The following is an 18798-nucleotide window of genomic DNA, read 5'->3' as shown; positions in this document are numbered from 1 at the left end:
AAATGGGAATCGAAATAAATGTGGAGAGACCTTTTACAAGTCGCTTATCCATCAGTTGGCCGGTAATTGGTTAGCGAGAGGGTGAGAGTGCACGGAAGAGTAACGTGGAACTGTCGGGAGTATCTCTAATTAACGCTCGAAGCGCCCACCGTTGATGCGATTGGCCTCGCCTAATTGGAACACTGTCTGTCGTACTGCGTACAGCCCGTGTCGCGAATCCGTTACTTTTCAATCTATGCAATGTTTTGGCTTTGGTCCACTATTCAAAGCTTTTTCTTGTTACGAGTTGAAAATGTTAAATATTATATTCGCATTTTAAACATTTCGCACATTATTACATAAGCCGAGTCGCTCTAGAAATTAAATGAATGAAAGATGAGAATCGGCACAGCTGAATAAAAGTTCCGGGATGTGTGTAATAATGAAAATTAACGTCTATGTTATAAAATGTTTGCACAATATTGTATTGTTGTTGATAAGTATACCATGGCAAAACAAGGACTTTTTATTCTTTTAACATGTCGTTTGGTGAGTCAGAGCGATCATGTGTTGGCATCGATCGAGCACAAAATAAAACTGCTCATGCGTTATGCCAGTCGATTATTAATCAGTGTAGTACAAATTTAGCATGGATGAGCTATCGTTATGCTATAAATCACGCATGTACAACTCTTTTGTATGCAAAAGATCGGATTGAATCGGACGCAGGTGCTCCATAGGCATGGCGAATTTGAATTTGAATTCACACTTGTTTTAGTAAAAGTAGAAAATTTGTACCTACACAACTTAAACTGTGGGGAAAGTAGAACGTTATCGCAATTCACAGTATCAGCATAATCTGACGGCTTGCAAAATTAATCTCTATATCAACAGAGTCAAGTATGGTATGTGAATGCACACACGCGCTCTGTCCCCTTTTCATAAAATGCAATATTGTATTATCAGCCAAGTGTGATATATCGAGCTATTATCAGATATCAACTTATCGAGTGAAAATTTAAGCGTATAATAAATAAATCATCAATTCTAAATAATTTTTAATATACCTAATACCTAGGTACATAGAAATATCACAATCAGTGAAGTCACATAATATTAGATTACCCAAAATTTTGCATACGTATCATTCTAGTACATTCAATCATTCCGCAAAGGCTATCTGTTTCCTGTATAATTTATAGTTGAAATTATCTGACAACACCAGTCTCACGTCATCCACACTTGCTTTATTTCTGTTCCAAAATTACCATATAAGACACAGCTGCATATAAATTGTCGTTATGCAGACAGATTCAGAGCATACAAATTTAGATTGTGGCAGTGGTCAATAAAATTTTACATTACTTTTCTTTTTCTGCCTTTGTTTTGATTCTGTTACTTTTTTATGAAGCAAACAAACTACAAAGCTAGTTATAATTCGGTTATTTTTAAAACACAGTCGTGACAACTGACAGGGAATCTAAGAAATAAGTTTTATTATTTATAGTTCAGGATACATCGCCCATTTTTGCAAGTGACTACTATCAAGCTGATTTTCCGTTTGTAGCTTTATTTTGATGAGACACCGAATAATTTCGTGTACGAAACTCTCGATTGTGGTAGCTAACAGAGATAACAAGGATAAAATTTTTTGATTTGATGGTTCTCAAATATTTATTACGCAATTTGTAGGACAATATGTCTGTTGAATTATATAAACATTAACTAAGTGAAAACAAAAAAATCAGCTTGTTAGTAATCATTTATGATGACCTCGTTATCGATACACTTTGGAAAGGGGGACTCTTTGAACAAACCATAGATTTTGTAGGACAAATATTTTTTCGAATAATTTAGGTGAATATATATTTAGGTGAATCTTGAGATTGAACAAAAAAAAAATTCATTCAGTTAGTAATAAATATTTGAGAACCATCAAATCCAAAATTTTTATCCTTGTTATCTCTGTTAGCTACCACAATCGAGACTTTCGTACACGAAATTATTGGGCGTCTCATCAAAATAAAGCTACAAACGGAAAATTAGCTTGATAGTAGTCACTTGCAAAAATGGGCGATGTATCCTGAACTATTACGATCGCAATTACTGATTGCTAGCATAATATTGTAAACGCGAACTGCAAATAGAATGTCGTTTTATGGTTAAGTGCAATATAATTTTAAATCGAGCAATAAAGTAAGAGAAATCGCCAGTCGGTGTTCAATTAAAACTTATCGTTTTCTAAAGTATCTCCGTTATGATTACTTGCAAAGTATAGAGTAAAATCGAAAAGAGAACTCTATAACGGTATGAAAAATTAAATTTGTAGACTGCAGACTGACTGAAGTGCGCGCTTTTACAGGGAGCATAAAAATGTACCAGCTGAAAATGTAGCAAATATTACGCGGTTTTTATAGTCGAAGAGCATACATCAGTAAAAGCAACAATTCAACAGCGGTCCTTAAATAAACCCAATTAAAGTATAATTTATGTGTCAACTAATAAACGTTATATTAGATGAGATAGAACGGTCGATGGTGACGCAAGCTCTTCTACAGCATCAAAGTTGTATAACTTTGATGCTGTAGAAGAGCTTGTTGAATCAAAATCGATCATAACGTTAAAAATGAACACGGAAATTGCATCAGGGATCGTGATGACGCATTCGCTAGCCGACACTGCAGCGTAGTTTAATTTTCACGGGCTCTCCGCCGGGGACCAATCAATTGCAAATAACAATTTCCGAATAACACACAGCCGGCTTATCGTCGAAAGGTTAACGCCACGAACGTTCGATTCAATTTGTCGTCGCTTATTCATTGATTCTATTTCACTAGTTGTTAATAATTATGGATTGCCAGTTTTTGAGGTGGAAGTGATTGGAACGAAGTGTATGTAAAAAAAATTGCATGGCTTTCAAGTGAAAGTATAATATTTTCGTAAATTTTATCATGACACATGTTTTCTTTAGTAACTTAGTCAGTAACACAATCATATTGTATGAATATACGCTCAGGCCATACGATAAAAAATATAGTGTGGTAATCAACAAATATCTTAATTAATTATAAAGTGAATTATTATTTTCAGTAGCTATCCTTTCCTATATAACATATCTTCTAAATAAAAATCCGTTTAAATATAAAATAATTGCATATGACAATGCTTATTTTGCAATTTTAATTGTGAAATAAAGAGAAAAACATCCGAAATAGTTAATTGACTCAATGCAATATACGGGCCCTCTCAATATCGAATCAATGACCTTTTATCAAGCCAGCTTCCTCGTGAGACTAAGTTGCAATCTCAAAACTGACTGAAGACTCGGTTAATGACCTCCTACGGTTAAAAATACACGGCTCCCTCCCACGCTTGGTCAAGGGTATATATGAAAATGTATATAAATACTTCATCAATTTGTTTTATGCAATTAATAACGCGGATTGAATTCTTAATGTAATTAAGAAAAATCTTAGGAAAAGCAATTGGCTATTGACTTTTAATAACATATCTATAACACTGCATTACATGCAATATTTCTGACATATTCTCGGAATTGCCCAATTTCTGATTAACGTCCACTGATAACGGTTCAATATTAGATATTACGTTTTTACTTTTTGTACATCGACCTTGCATTTATAATCTAATCAGCAAATAAAGCGCTCTCCTACTAGGAACCTTTATTAAACATAGTTTTATCGAAACGCAAGCAGATGGCGAGTTATCGGATCGTGAATCTTCCCGTAGAATCATCACGACGTAAATCGTGAGGGAAAGAGCAACGAGACCTGATAAAGTGTACATACTATGTACCCTGAACGGGAGACGTTGTCGAAGATCAGAAACATGGCTTTTGTTTATAAGTAATTACTGCTATAAAATCTTAACAACACAATGCCTTTGCAACGGTGAACGCTACAAAAAAGCCTCGTTGTCTTATCCTAATTAGAATCGCGTTTAATTAACGTCCATCTTTTTGCTGCTAAAACAATAAAAATTAGTTTTTTAACTGCCAAATCATTAAGATTATTATTTTACCATCTTTGTAAAGAGTATTCGCTCTAGAATTAATTGACCATTTAAGTATAACACTTAAACGACGTTTGTACGATTTAAAACAAAGTATTAGTCAACACATGAAAGGTCTAATAAAAGCGACTGTTGTAAGTAAATAAAAACTTGAGTGTCGCGCTTCAGCAAAAAGTCGGGCAAGTGGTAGGAAATATTCGGTAATGGTGCACGCTGAAAGTCGGTCATGACGATGGGCCGACGCTTTCTCGTTGGCTTGCGTCGGCGTCGACTGCGCCTCCTTTACATACAATCATGCATTACACAGCTTTCAGCCTACTATTTATAGGGCTGTCACTTACTTTTTCTTAGTATCGAAATTAGCTCACCGCAAGATTAATATAGCTGGGATGTAGTTTCTTGCAATATATTATAAGCAGATGAAGACGAATTATAAGAAGACGATCAAAAGAATAATGTCATATTTATAACTATTTTTGTAGTAAGAATAAATAACAGAAGTAAACACGTCATATTTGGCTTTTGGAATGTAATTTTCATGAAACTATAGGTTTAGAGCAAATATTCAACTCTATGATAGCATATGGTAATACGCTATCATAGAGTTGACTGTTATCTGGTAAGATAACTGGAGATATAGCTCAGATGAAACTACCAGAAGTGGCAACCCTAATCAATGTGCACAATGCCCCGTCCCACATCGCAATACTGTGAGTCACTGGCGGCGCCGGCATACGGGTCTGTTTACAATTGACGCGATTGATGACACTCGCAGAAGCCGGCTTTACCTCTTAAGAGATTTCGCACATTTGCGCTAAGCGAAACCGGCGATCAATTGTAATTTTGGCGCACTTATTGGTGCTATATGAATGTAGTGCTAACGTGCATTTTCACACCGGTTACAATGATGAATAGTTTCTATACTACCCAAATGTTTATCTTTAACACTCACTGGGTCCTCCCAGTCTTGACATCATAGACTAGATCTGTTTTCAAGATAATGATTATAGTAAAAACTTCACCTTAATTGTCTATCATCTCTTCATTGAAGGGCTTTGAGCTTTTTGTACACACATCTTAAATAATCATGCTCATACATCTGTTTTACGTTGTTCCACGCTTCACTGGAACAGTACTTCAGGTACGAAATGTAGTGAAGCGAATCGCCTTATAAAGGAAGAGACGGGCATACATAATTTTAATGATGTACATAGAGTAAGATGAAGTATTTTATCGTGTGTTGAGTAACGATACCAACGATACTGGTTGAGAAACTCCGCGAACAAAACGCTTTTACTCAACCGATGATTCAATGCCTTGTGACTAACCAACCTATACTTGGATTAACTTTTTAGCATAACCCTTATCTATAAATGAAATTCAGTCTTTATCATGAACATGAGAATGATAAATAAAGCTAAATTATGATCAGTATTAAATTCTTAATTTAGAGCTGAGGTCACGCCATAGCCCATAATGTTTATGAAATGACTAATTTGTAATTGAATCAACGCCTGAAAAAGAGGTCAAGTTGCAATAAGTTAATTAATATTTATAAGCCACAACTGTTTACGCGACACTTGTTAATTTATTGATATAGCATAAATATGTATTAATATAGTTAGAATATGAATTGTTAGGTGTTGGACAGGAGCGTGAGATTTAAAGGAGTGTTTTCATAACATCCATGTTCAAGTTCAAATATATACAATATGTATATTGTATACACTAGCAGAAATTCACGATAGAAAGTAGAAACTGATATGTTTTGAAAATAGTGCAGATAGCTTTAGATATAGATATTTTGTTTTAGATAATAAATTGCCCAAAATAAAAATAAGAATATGATAATGTATATTGTACACACGTGTTGCGTGTTGCTAAAATTGGAAATTGACGCCTGGTAAAGGCCAAGAGAAATCGATTACACTACAGTGATTAAAATATATTAATGCTATTTTTGTATTATGTACAAATAATTACATTTATATTTTGGCTGCGAGAACAAGACGATTTGGTAACAATTCAAGAAGAGACTGTACATTATACGTACACAGTATTATAAGATACTACTTAGTGTTTTGATTTTTTTACCGGCTGTTGGTGTTGCTAACTGGCTATTTAACCATTATATTTTAAAGCAAACGTTCATGTATCGCATTGCATACTTTGGGTAGCAAATCTACATATAACATTCGTATTAAAATAATCACCAACTTCCCAGAACACGGCACAGCTACAGTTTTGACAGCAAACATACCGTATGAAATCTGAATGTGTCACATACATCCGTCAAATATGTCTATCGCTTTGCATGAAGATTAATTAAGATTAATTCTATAAACGTTTTAAATGGTTCTTGAGTTGGATTTAATTGTAGAGCGGATTTAAACGGTTGAAATTCGCAATCACCCGGGATGTTAATATTCAGAATAGGCGCAATGTGCGTGGGGTTTGCACGAACAAGTTTTTATCTTCCCACAAGACTGCATATCGCTAACCGGTAAACAAAAACGAGTTCAGTTCTGCAGAGCCTACCTACATTCCACCACTATAGACGGCTAATTATAAACCCTTATCTATAGAACCAATAATCAAGGACAAAGAAAGTTCTATTTAATATAACGACATAATATAACTTCACGATCACAATATAGAAAATGGTTTTCCAAGTGTTGCATGTTCGTAACAGTTTAATTGAACGATTGAAAGTTAAATAGAGACAGAAACGCGATTGTAAGCCAAGTCTTTAATGATTAGGTTTCAAAAGAAAATCTCGACATACTTTGCACAAGCAGATACAACACCGCGTTGTAAGATTTCGATTTATTATATTGTTTTGTAGAAGATAAAACGGGGAAAAATAAAATAGCAGCGAAATCTCCAGCAGCGAAGTGCATTGGTAGTTAACAGACAGAATTATCGTATCGGTTGCAGTGTGGGGTGGTTATTTCTGAATGTTTCGCGAGAATTGTCGTAAGTATCTCAGCATTATTAATTATATATTATTGAGCGTATTCATAGATTATGGAGCGGTCAATGCTCTCTACTCTAAACTCTACTAGGTTTATGGTCATCCTTAAAACTGAAAACGTTATGATTACAACCTTAACGAAAAATTGATTATAAATCCATATACGAATAAAATCAAAGTACATATCTACTGAAAGATGAATAAAATTGAGTTAATTAATGCTGGATTAAGGTATTGACAAGAATAGAACGGGTTTGTAATGACCTACTGCATCAAAGGAAGTTTATGAGTCAGACGTTTTAAGTCTCTTATGTTTGATGGCAATTTCTGATTCAAAAAAGAAGCTGGAAATTTAACACTGCATCAGCACTGAGTAATTAAAATGTGTTAAATTAATTCATTACCTTTTTTATCTATAAAAATAAAAATGTCATTGTTCTTATCGGGAACCTTAAATGTAGGAAGTTCAATAATCTCAACAAGTCCTTTTATGTTGAAAACAGGTCCTTTGCAATTTTTATACAATCGCAAGAACCAAGTACGGTTACGAAACCAAAACGTAACTCTTACAAAAACCTTTAGCCAAAACCTGTACAACGGGTAATAATAAATCGTACGTCATCGCCATCTTCAGAAAAGGCAAACACCAGCACTGGCCGCATGAAAAGAAATTCTGCGAAAGCTTTTATAGCTCGCCATGTTTATTTTAAATAGATTGAATAAATTAAAACCACTACCGTTGCAAGGGTGGCGGTGCAAGCGAAGCGTGCTTTACTCCTTGCTTTGAATAATTATGCAATAAAAATGCCTATTCTAAGTATGTAAAACAATTTTCTTAACATAAATATTACTTTAAATTTGATTTAATAGTCTACGTTATAGGACTATAAGTATCAACCCAAGTAAAATTTAATATTTACAATTATTATAAACAACAAGATAAAATCTGATATATCTCTAGTGCATGCAAGGGAGTATAATGATTTAATTACACATTACAGACAAGGAGTCTGCTAGAAAATATGCTAAAATGACGCGACCGCTGTCTCGCGTCGACATCGCAGTCTCGACTTCCGACCTGTAAAGCGTGAGAACAAACCAGAATGGCATTACCAATTAAAGGAACAACTCGTAAGTTATTTGAGCTATTAATTGCTTAGCCAATTGCGGTCGCGTCTCTCTAAGTCTCTCTTTTACATTGATATACTAGATAAACGGAATATGCTATAAATCCAGAATTATTCATGCAGATGTGGGTTCGCTAAAATGTTCTACAATAAGTAGAAAGGTGGGCGAAATGCAGTTGCTGAAAATGAATCAGCATGGGTAATGCCTTGGGTCAGGAAGATGGCGATCGCGTAGGCAGACTTGTAATAGGAACCTGTTTGGGTCATGCAACTCATGCATTTCTATTTATAACCACGCCTTTCTGCATTCGGCCCAAATACAATCGACTACCTTTGCGAAGCATCGTATATGTATCTTTTGAAGGTATCGTATGCTGGAATTTTATTAAGCTGTTAAAATACTAAATATAGCGAAGAAGAAAACCGAGGATTTTTTTAATAAACACATGACTGTGAAATTATTCCTATGAAACTAATGTTTATGTATCATACAATAAATATGATTCATAAATAATTCTCTTTTGCAACTGTTATAAGATAAATGCTAGCGGAAGCAAGCAAGACAATTGAACAAATGGAATAGTATTATTGAGTAGGAGTAAGAAATTGATAGGTACCCGAAATTTGGTTCCGTTCTAATGAACAAAGACTAAAGGCCAGTGTTTAGTCACTCATTGTTTTATAGAGAAGCTTATTACATGATTAAATACTAATCAGAGTTGAAAGATTTCATTTACTTGATACTGTAATCAGAATAGTGTGTAGGTGGTTGAATTGGAAATATTATATTATGAACATACCTTAATTTAAACCAAAGAGTAGGTGTCGTAATTTGCAACTATTGATAATAAAGTGGGTACAACGAAGCAGTAAATTGTCTCATGTAAGGATAAAAGAGAAACTTTTAAAGCATACGCAATTAATTTCAAACAGGCTTTTACAGTAAACTGTGAAACGTGTTTTTATTTATCGGGTGGTATATTGAATTTATTTGTGTTAATTTCCAATTAGAAGTAGAGTATCGATCGCTTTCCTGGAACACGCCTGGAATTTATTGACCTATGTCTATGTCGGTATTTAACTAATTCGATGTCCGCGATTGCCGCGTACCAACACGTCTATTATAGGCTCAGGCGTGTCTTCGTTTACCATACAAGTACTCCATTCCCGGAGCTGTTTTTAGAATGCAGCAGACATTCTCTATGCACACAATTACGCGTATAAAGATGATACGATCGTCATTTTTACTACTATGTTTTTATATGGTTATTTATTACACGACAACTTATGTGCAATATGAAAATATTCGCAGAAAACTTAATCCTTATTAAAGAGAGTAGAAATGATTAAATGGTGTACGTAATAAGTACCTACGGAGATTTTTAATGGTATTGTAGACAAGATTAAAAAGCTATAACAATAATAGATCTTTTTGAACACCGTAATAGCATTTAAAACATCGTCTAGATCCTCTCACTTAAACCCGTGGCATTTAAAAGCAGATACACAATGAGCACAGCACGATCTTGATAGACGTTCCTGCCCTCTCAAAATGCATATTAATCCTGTGATATTTCAAAACAGCTCCATTTGTGAGATGCCATCGGATGGAATAAATACCATATTCATGAAGTTGTATCTTGACAAATAAAACGAAATGATACCTACGCTAATGTTCCTCGTGTGTCCTTTTCAATCTTACTTTATGATCATGGAATGCTTTTGAAATCTGCAGAAATATTTATATTAAATATTATAGACCATAATAATTTGAAAGTGTATGCAATGTGGTTATGATTTCACGATTAAATATCAATAACAAGTTAAAAATTTTAATACAAAAGGGAAACGCATTTTTCCTGTTTGCATTTAGACATTGCATAACCAAATAGCGGTTGGCAAATTGTTTTGATAATTTATTTACCTCTGAGCGAAAACAACAATGAAAAACTATCTAGAGTTTCCTAGCAATTAGCGCTTATTCATTTAGCTGATGGCGGGCTTTTTGTCTCGTTTCTTACACTACTGTCCGACCTCATTAGTTAACAGGTCGAAAAGGCGATTTCCTTCTCAGCCATAAACTCGTCTACCGCTGCGCCGAGACAACAATCACGAGACTGACCTTCAGTCGTTGCAAAAACTGTATTGTTATGAATAGGGCGATAATTTCGTCCATGTAACGTTTCTCGTAAGAATAATGTATTGTACATTTTGCACAATTTGTCGCGGGGCACGTGGCTCGTGTCTTCAGCGCTGGCTGGTAGCCTACCGTTCGCCTCCATAATTGCTGCCATTAAGATGAGTCACGCTCAGCGACGCGCCTGAGACCCGCCTGTTTTATCAATTACCATCACTCGGTACAATAATCTTATTCATTTCTGTTCTTTGTTTGTGTTTCTATTCAATATAAATATTAATATTAGGAATGCGCAATTCCACTTCAAGTATCATTAGTGACCTTGAAACCTTAGTACCCATAGAAATTTACTTATAGCAGTGCAGAGAAAGCGTCGGTCGTTGTCATTTCCGCGCGAAGGCTTCTAGTAATAACTGGAGAGGTGTATGTCTACATGACATCACCAAGAGTAATTAATGACCAGAAATATGCACTGCACGTCTAGCCTGGGGCAAACTGAGTCCACAGGAAATAGCCGCTTACATCATAGGTACGCATATCGCCTAGCGTCGAAGGATTAATTTCATAGTTAAATCATGATAAGAAATAATATAAATTCTTCAAATAATAAAACATAATATACAATTTTGTTTTAGCTATATGATATGGTGCTGATCAATATGGCCATAGGCATCAATAACTACCCATCAAGCATAATAATAAAGCAAGGCAGACTAGTTGATGTCATTGTATGTGTTTATCCACAATTCAAGTTAGTATTGCATAATAAATCACTGAAGTTAACGACCCCTGTAAAAGAGAACTAGCATTTATGCTTCCTGCTAATTACATTAAGAATGTATTATCAAATGATTAGATCTGAGTTGCGCTGGCTTTTCAATATCTCAGCGTGCATATTGAAACATAAATTACATCTAAATTCTGTTAGTAACTAGTAATTACAATAATAACCAATGTTCTTCCTAATATCCTCGAAATGTTAGTCGGTCGTTATAACTTTGAAGTTCAAACACACTGCTTTTAATGAAGATATTACCATCAATCTTGTCAACCTATTTCCTCTTAACATAGCTCAAGTGTCGCACTAAATACAATTATCGAATTGAAGGAATAACACGCTACATGTTTCTCGTCTTTAACGTGAACTCTGAGTTATAAGTGGAATTAGAAGATGACGTTATTGAAAGCTGGGTGGTAAGACAAATGTCTAAGCCACGGATATAAATAGGCCATGACGATGTTAGAATTGAGACTTTAAGCGAAATGCTTGAGGGCACACGAGAGAAAATAAAATACATGGCCACATACGACATGGCACTAATTTAAAACCTCCCGTCAGATGTCGGAGTGGCGCAGTAAATCAAGCCGCTCCTGTGCACGAAATGAAAATAATTATTACGAGTATGAGTGAGCACGCCCAGCTCACTACGACACCTTCGATACTTTTAACAACGCAGGGACATGAATATTAATAATCATAAGTGTCTCGTCACGTTACTTTATTTTTAGTTATAACGAGGTATTAACACGTTCATTATTTTAATTAAATAAAGGGTGGGTTAATATTTGCAAAACTTTTTACTATCAACACGAGCTCTATATCCCAGTTTAGACACGACACTTTTTATGCTTTGTATTACAGTCGCATTGAAGTAGACTGTAGATTGTGCTATTTGCAAACTTTAAGCGCCTCATATAACATACCAAATCATTACTGGTGAATAGACAATGTCTTTAAAAACGAAAATAATAACACATAAAAGCCAAGTTCACATCGTGACCACTTCGATTCCATTTGTTACCGGAGAAAGCAAAGTAATTTGTTTATAACGAGTGTAATCAGTAATGTATAGACGATCAGGCGTCGAGAAGGGCCGTGAGCACGAGGTAAGGGCACGTGAAACTATTTTTACCGAAATACGCTCGTTACCATCAACTTGTTTAGCTTTACCTTTCAATCTTTCTCAAACAACCAACGTTATGCAACGATCGCCACGAACCGAATCATCTCACGTGAAAGTTACAACACAATGTTTATGTGTAACACACAGGATATAATTAAAACTGTCAGTGCTGTTAATCTCTAGTTTGTAACGGGCATTTAACATTAGCTTTAGAAATGATAAAATATATTTACGAGAGAAAATTACATTGGTCTATAACACAGTTATAGAGTTATTATCTGCAATTCTGAGATTCTTAGCTCTCACGATTCGACTCGACCGCAAGCCATTAGTCACACGCTTACGTACTTACATTACTCGATACAGACTGTGAAAAAATAATGGCTTGGCTTTGAAAACTGGACAGACTTGGGAGTAAAAAATTAATCATAGATTAAAAAATCGATAAGATTTGCTATTATGTTGCTCTACAATCAACACTTTATGAGTTACGCGTAAAATAATTTAATTATCTACAAATGGGATTGGATTTTGGAATGGGATACTAAAGGGCGAATATGAAAAATAGGAACATAAAATTGTTATTTTACTTCAGGTACCTATGTCCGTTTCCCATTTATATGCAAAGCAATTAAAACTTTGGCACACTCATTGCTACAACGAGGTCTGTTGCAATGTTTGCTTCCGCTGAGACCTATTATAAAACGGCGATTAACTGTTTATATTTATATCTCAATTTCTTTGTATTAATGTTTGCGTAAGTTCGTAATAAAGCCGATGAGTGGCCACAGCTCTATAAACGGTGGTAATTTAAAGGAATACGCTCCATAAACATCGCTCAAAAGCAGATTGGTTATAGCCAGAAGAATAGATAACGCAAGTTTTATTTTGTTTTGAAAGTTACTGTTAAATTGACTGCATTATTCAATTACAGTCACTAGCGGCTGTTTTGGGTGGTTATATAAAATGGAAGCAATTGTTTTACTAAGAAAACAATGAAGGCTACGAAACAAGGATTATTGTTTTCAAGAAATATATTGTTCAACACAATTACTTTTAGTATTATTGACTTCACAATTATAACTCGGTTACTATATTTTCTGCTAGTTCGGCAATGGAAATTTGTGATTAACTATTCTACAGTGATGCACTGTGATTGTTTAGTTTATCGAAATCATGTAAACACGATGAATCAACGTTCTCATTAAAATTTCGTCAACCCCAGTTTATTTAACTCGTAAATGTCGGCCATCACATAAAAGCGGCAAATTTTACAAATATCATGAATGCAATAAACATAAAAGTTCGCCGTAGGGGAGGTGCCACTATAGTAATGAATCTAAATAGAGTTTACCCCCGACTTAGGGACCGGGACTCGTGATACACATTTTGAACACTAAGCCATGTTATAACTTTACATTTCTTTTTAACTAATACGAAATCTAAACCATTTTGAAGAAATGATCGTGTTTCTCATTTAAATCATAATTTTATAAAAATTATAGAAGTGAAACTTTTCAAAAGAAACAAGGCATGTATAATTATGACTTTACAAATTAGCATGTTAAATTAACGATCGCTCTACAAATCGCCAAAGAGGAAAGTGTATAAAACAGTGAAAACAAAACGAAAGCGTCTTAATTATTAGTATGATCTATTGTGTATATGTATAGTGTTTACTGTTTAAGTTAGAGGGATGTGGGGCGTAGATAGGCTTGCGTGCCGTTCGAAAGCCAAAGAGAGCACGTGAGCTCTGCGCGAGCGCAGGCAACGCGATGTGGACACCTATCGGAGAAATTGAGATAAACACGATAATCGTAGTTAATAACTAAACCAAACTTAAGCAATTTATCAGAAAAAAAGTGAGCGCATCTACGTAGGTACGTTGTAATTCTATTATAAACTACAATTGGATAATATTCTTGGCTAAAAGACAAAATTATATACCACATTATTTATATATCGAACAGTACTGATTTTCGCACTTATTAATGCCTCAACTCCCACGAGAAATACGGAAAAGGTATGGGGTGAAAAAGTAAGGGGACGTCGCGGTAACGTGCGCGTAAACCGAAATTAAAGGAAAACCAAACATTCTTATATTCACATGATACGTTCAATATTATTGAAATATAACCTTTTCTCGCTAAATTTGCTTGTATTCACATTACTCCGTAAATCGCAGTCGCGCGGTTAAATTTGCATAATATGCATCTATTGAGTTTAATAATCATGCTATATCGTCGGAATGCACGGCTGTATTTCATGAAAGCAGAGAGAACGCCGGTGTCATTTATCTATTTATAACTCAGTCGGCAAATATGACTTCAGAGCTTGAATCGCAGGTTGCCCCAGGTCGGAGCGGCGGCGTCAGGTCATAACATAACTTATTCATGATACTATAGTCTCTAGGTAAGCAGTTCTCAAAGTGCCCGAGGGTTGTGGGGGTGAACGCCCGCGCGGACGTGACGTCATGCGCCCTACAGCTGGCCATGACGTCATGGCTACCATAACAAAACAAAACACACCCTAAATCATTTACACAAGACTCAATCTCATACAATGTGTTTATCACATGTCCTGTCGAATTCCTGTTCTAACATTAGGTATCAAGTTTTTATTAATTTATGCCCGGTTCCTATATTCAACGGATCGTCATAGTATCAAAGCTACTATCCGTTTTTCTAGAACTAACTACGAGTCGTTATTACCGTTCCACAATTTTATTTCTTGACGTGCTATCGACGGACATCCGTTGGTCATAAAAATACCGAGCCCTCTTCACTCACAGATGTGCGTTTCGTTATAAGCCAAATTGAAATTAAAATTACACAAAATTCAGGACAAAATAAGTTAAATATACAGCCGAATTATAAACTTTAAGAATAAATTTTCTTATTAAGAAAAAACTAATACTAAAGAACTATATATTTGTAGACATCTGCGTGATAATTTTCCTTCTAAACAACCTAATGCGTTACACAGAAAGCAAAAACGGAACGTTTTTCTCGCGCACGCGTGCATTGCTTGTCAGTTGTCAAATTATTGTCATTCATTGTTGATTCATTGTCAAGTTTTATAATTAAAGAATAACAATACAACGACGACTGTTTATATATTTATTAAAAATGAATATTACGCCGGTAAGTACGCCTTTATATTTCTTCTTTAAAATCGTCTGCCGCTTACTGTTTGCTTCGGACACTCTGCAAAGTCAAACAGGTATTTCTGTTACAGAAATCGAAGAAGGCTATGAGTAAAGACGAGGTTGCTCAATTATAACCAGTAAGGAGACTAATGCTTCTACTAATAAATTAAAGGATGAATGTTGGACTTCGTTGACCAACACATTTAATGCAAAAAGTCAAATACCAGGAAAACTTTTTATTTTCAGCCAAAAAATTCAAACATAATAAGGATGATGGACAAATATTATGAAGAAATAATTGAAATACTGAACACACAATAATTGAAATACTGAACACACAATAACTATTTAATTTTTGTATATTATTAAGCAATATATCTAGACATACGGTAGAAAAAGAATTTGTTAGTGCTAAATGTAAATCTTATGTAAAAAATGTATTTAGTTCAGAGAGCCTATTACAGCGTTAAGGAATATAATATAGAAGATGATAATCGATGGAGGGTTGTCGCGTAAGAATCACAGGACAGTTCTTTGGCATATATTATGTAGTTACATATTACTATGTAAAATTAAACTGTAATAAAGAAATAAAACTTTTATTCCATTTTATTATGTACTTTTATTTATTTTTTATTATTTACAATACAATGTTTAAAAAATTGATTTCTACATTGCAAACATAGACATATATATATATACTAGTGGTCTAATAACCATCCATCTAATAACCATCCTCGTACCTACTTCAAGGAATATTATAAAAAAATAATTATCGAAATCGGTCCACCCGTTCACGCGTGATGCCGTGACCAAGGGAAATAGGTCTGCCACTGATATCGATATTGTGCCTAAAGCATAGAACCTCAGCGTCAACAGTAATTGATGTTATGGAGATACCCCATGATTCCTGAAATGACAACATAAATTAGGTACCTATGTAATAAGGTTAGACGTGTTTGGTATAATGTTAATGCCTCCATTAAACTAACCTGGCTCCTTTTATTCGTACGTCTGGATAAATTTCAAAAAGTAATTGTTCAACAGATTCTTTATCAAGTCGAAATCTCAATTGAAATTCGTGAGAATCCAGGGTCGCAAAAAAATCCACTCCTTCTCTATAATATATACTCTTTCACGCCCACTATCTTCTTCCGAAATTCGATATAATATTAAACACTTCTCTATCACTATCTGAACTCCACATTTCGATATTGAAGCGGAAACAATGAAATAGTAAGAATTTAACCGCCCGAAATCGACGGGTAAACAAAATGCTATACGAATAGTAACTTTGACAGCATAATGACGTTAAAAATATTTATAGGAACGCGATAAACTGTCTTCTCCATACAATATGCTTACCGTTCGTTAATAGTAACCCTCCCATCCGTCAGTAGGAAGCCGTCGGTAAGTTGCTTGACGAGACGTTTTTTATAGGAACGATTTTCGCTTACGCTTGGTTAATTATTCTACTATTCGTAACTAAAACGGATCGTTTTTCAAATATAGGAACCGGGCATTATTTGACGTAACTGAACACTTGTGAAAATGATGAGAACTTTATTCTGAGCGGATTCGCTTTCAACAGCTGCTTAAATATTATAACACTTTGGTTTGGAACACGGCAAAAAAAATTAAAGATACAACGCAGTTACTTTGTAGTTTGTTATTATTTTCGCATTATAGGTGCGTAAATCGGGTCATTATAATTGTTAATTATAAGTTTTCTAGCATCCACATTATATTATGGTAAATAGAGTGACTCATAGCAAGGCAAGACGGTAAATGTGAATGATTAATTGAGTGTGTAAGACAAAACGCGCCAGCGCTGGCTCCGGCCGGCGATTTAAAGAAGTACCGTAGCGTTGAATAGCGGAATTATAACGATTTCTCATCACAAGACGGCGCGTTTGCTCTCGCCAGTCACTTACCAAATTGTTCTCTTTATATTATATCCAGAGCATTCTTCTCGCAACTGTTTTTAATGACGACACGAACGGTAATAGTCTGGGAAATCTAGTCCACACACTGTGTTTACCGCACACAGACAGATTAGAACGTGGAGATAGCCTAAACAATGGCTGCAGCAGATCTGATATGCAAATAGAATAGTTATAACAATGATATTGTAGAGCCCCCACTGTAACACTTTAATGAGCCATGATACGAAAAAGTGAGGCCCGCTAATTTTATGGCGCAGTTCGAGTTTGATTCATCAATGACTAAGGCGTTTTTGCTGAAATTACCGAGTGAATTGTGAGCAAGCGAGTCATTTTCAGAACAGGCCGATATTGTATTTATTCTCACTAATACTCTCAAGGTTAATCTTTATTATTATTTCCTCTTTAGGCAGGACATGTCTATTAACTTCCGAACAACAAAACAAAAGAACGAAAAGCGTTTTATAATAACAATTATTATGGCTATTCCAAAAATCAAAGAAATACAGTACCTCTCAGACAAGAAGTCTCATAAATCACTATTCACGAGAGCCAATGAATTATAGTCTAAATCAAATGCACCAAAGACAAAAGCATTGTAAACTAGTTTAGTGGATTGATTACCAACAAACTTGCAGACAAAGTATCGCGATGTATCATGTATGCCTCATTTCGGCTAACGACTATCAATGCACAGACAGACCTCCTCAGGTGGCCACTTTGTACAGCGACATTTCAATGAAACATGCATTATGTATTGTCTAGTTAGTAAATAGAGATCATATAAATCTTCGTATAGTAACAGTTGTATCTGTGCCGTATTTAAATTGGCTACAAATCTAAATGATGGAAGAGGGATTGTCTCACGAGAAATTGTATCTTATTGTACATTTACTCAATAGTTGTGTACATTCTTACTTCTATTTCTCTATGTCTTCTATTAAATTAATTGAATATGTATCTTCACCCAGTTGGGTTTGTTGTGATTCATTTCCTTATGTTTATTTTAAGTTTCAATAACTGAACACGATTGAGATAATTATAACGTGCATGAGGAATGTTTGCAATCTTAATTGGTCTCGTGGTTTAGACGGTAATAAATTAATTAATATGAGGAATGTGTAATTTTTTAATATATCATTGGATTATTTATGCTTTTACAGGATTATCCGGAGCTTTCATATTTGCGACAGTCGTTATAAATATGGACAATGAAACCCACGCCAATAATGAGGGCATCATAAATTTGAACTTATGAGGTACGTGCGAACAACCCAATAACTTTAACAAGATAACTAGCGCTTTAACAAGATACGTTTCTTGAAAACATTCTCCAGGTTTTTAATAACTCACACCGAGCTAGGCTGGTATAATGCGCTATCTATCGTCCACGTAATAGAACCCTGCTGGCTAAATAGTATCTCATGTTTCAGGTCAATAGGTACATATTTATGGCTCTAAGTGTAAAGAAGTAAAGACGTATACGTGACATTTTTCTGAATAGAATATAACACGATGGTCTAAGAGTTTGAACGGATTGAGCACTATACACCC

General features: G+C 34.8%; 1 protein-coding gene and 1 long non-coding RNA gene across 2 annotated transcripts in view; one reads left to right on the top strand and one right to left on the bottom strand.

Moving 5' to 3' along the window:
* LOC123690931 overlaps window positions 1–18798 on the bottom strand; it is a 74202-nt gene that overhangs the window by 15758 nt on the left and 39646 nt on the right. The window lies entirely within an intron of this gene.
* Window positions 15249–15501, top strand: LOC123690932. The gene is made up of 2 exons (XR_006751349.1): window positions 15249–15296; window positions 15391–15501. It is a non-coding gene; the product is annotated as an uncharacterized LOC123690932 (long non-coding RNA).

The sequence above is a fragment of the Colias croceus genome, chromosome 4 (genome assembly GCF_905220415.1).
Source record: "Colias croceus chromosome 4, ilColCroc2.1".
Classification (NCBI taxonomy): domain Eukaryota; kingdom Metazoa; phylum Arthropoda; class Insecta; order Lepidoptera; family Pieridae; genus Colias; species Colias croceus.
The sequence above is the reverse complement of the archived record's forward strand: the minus strand, read 5'-3'. Positions and strand labels throughout refer to the sequence as shown.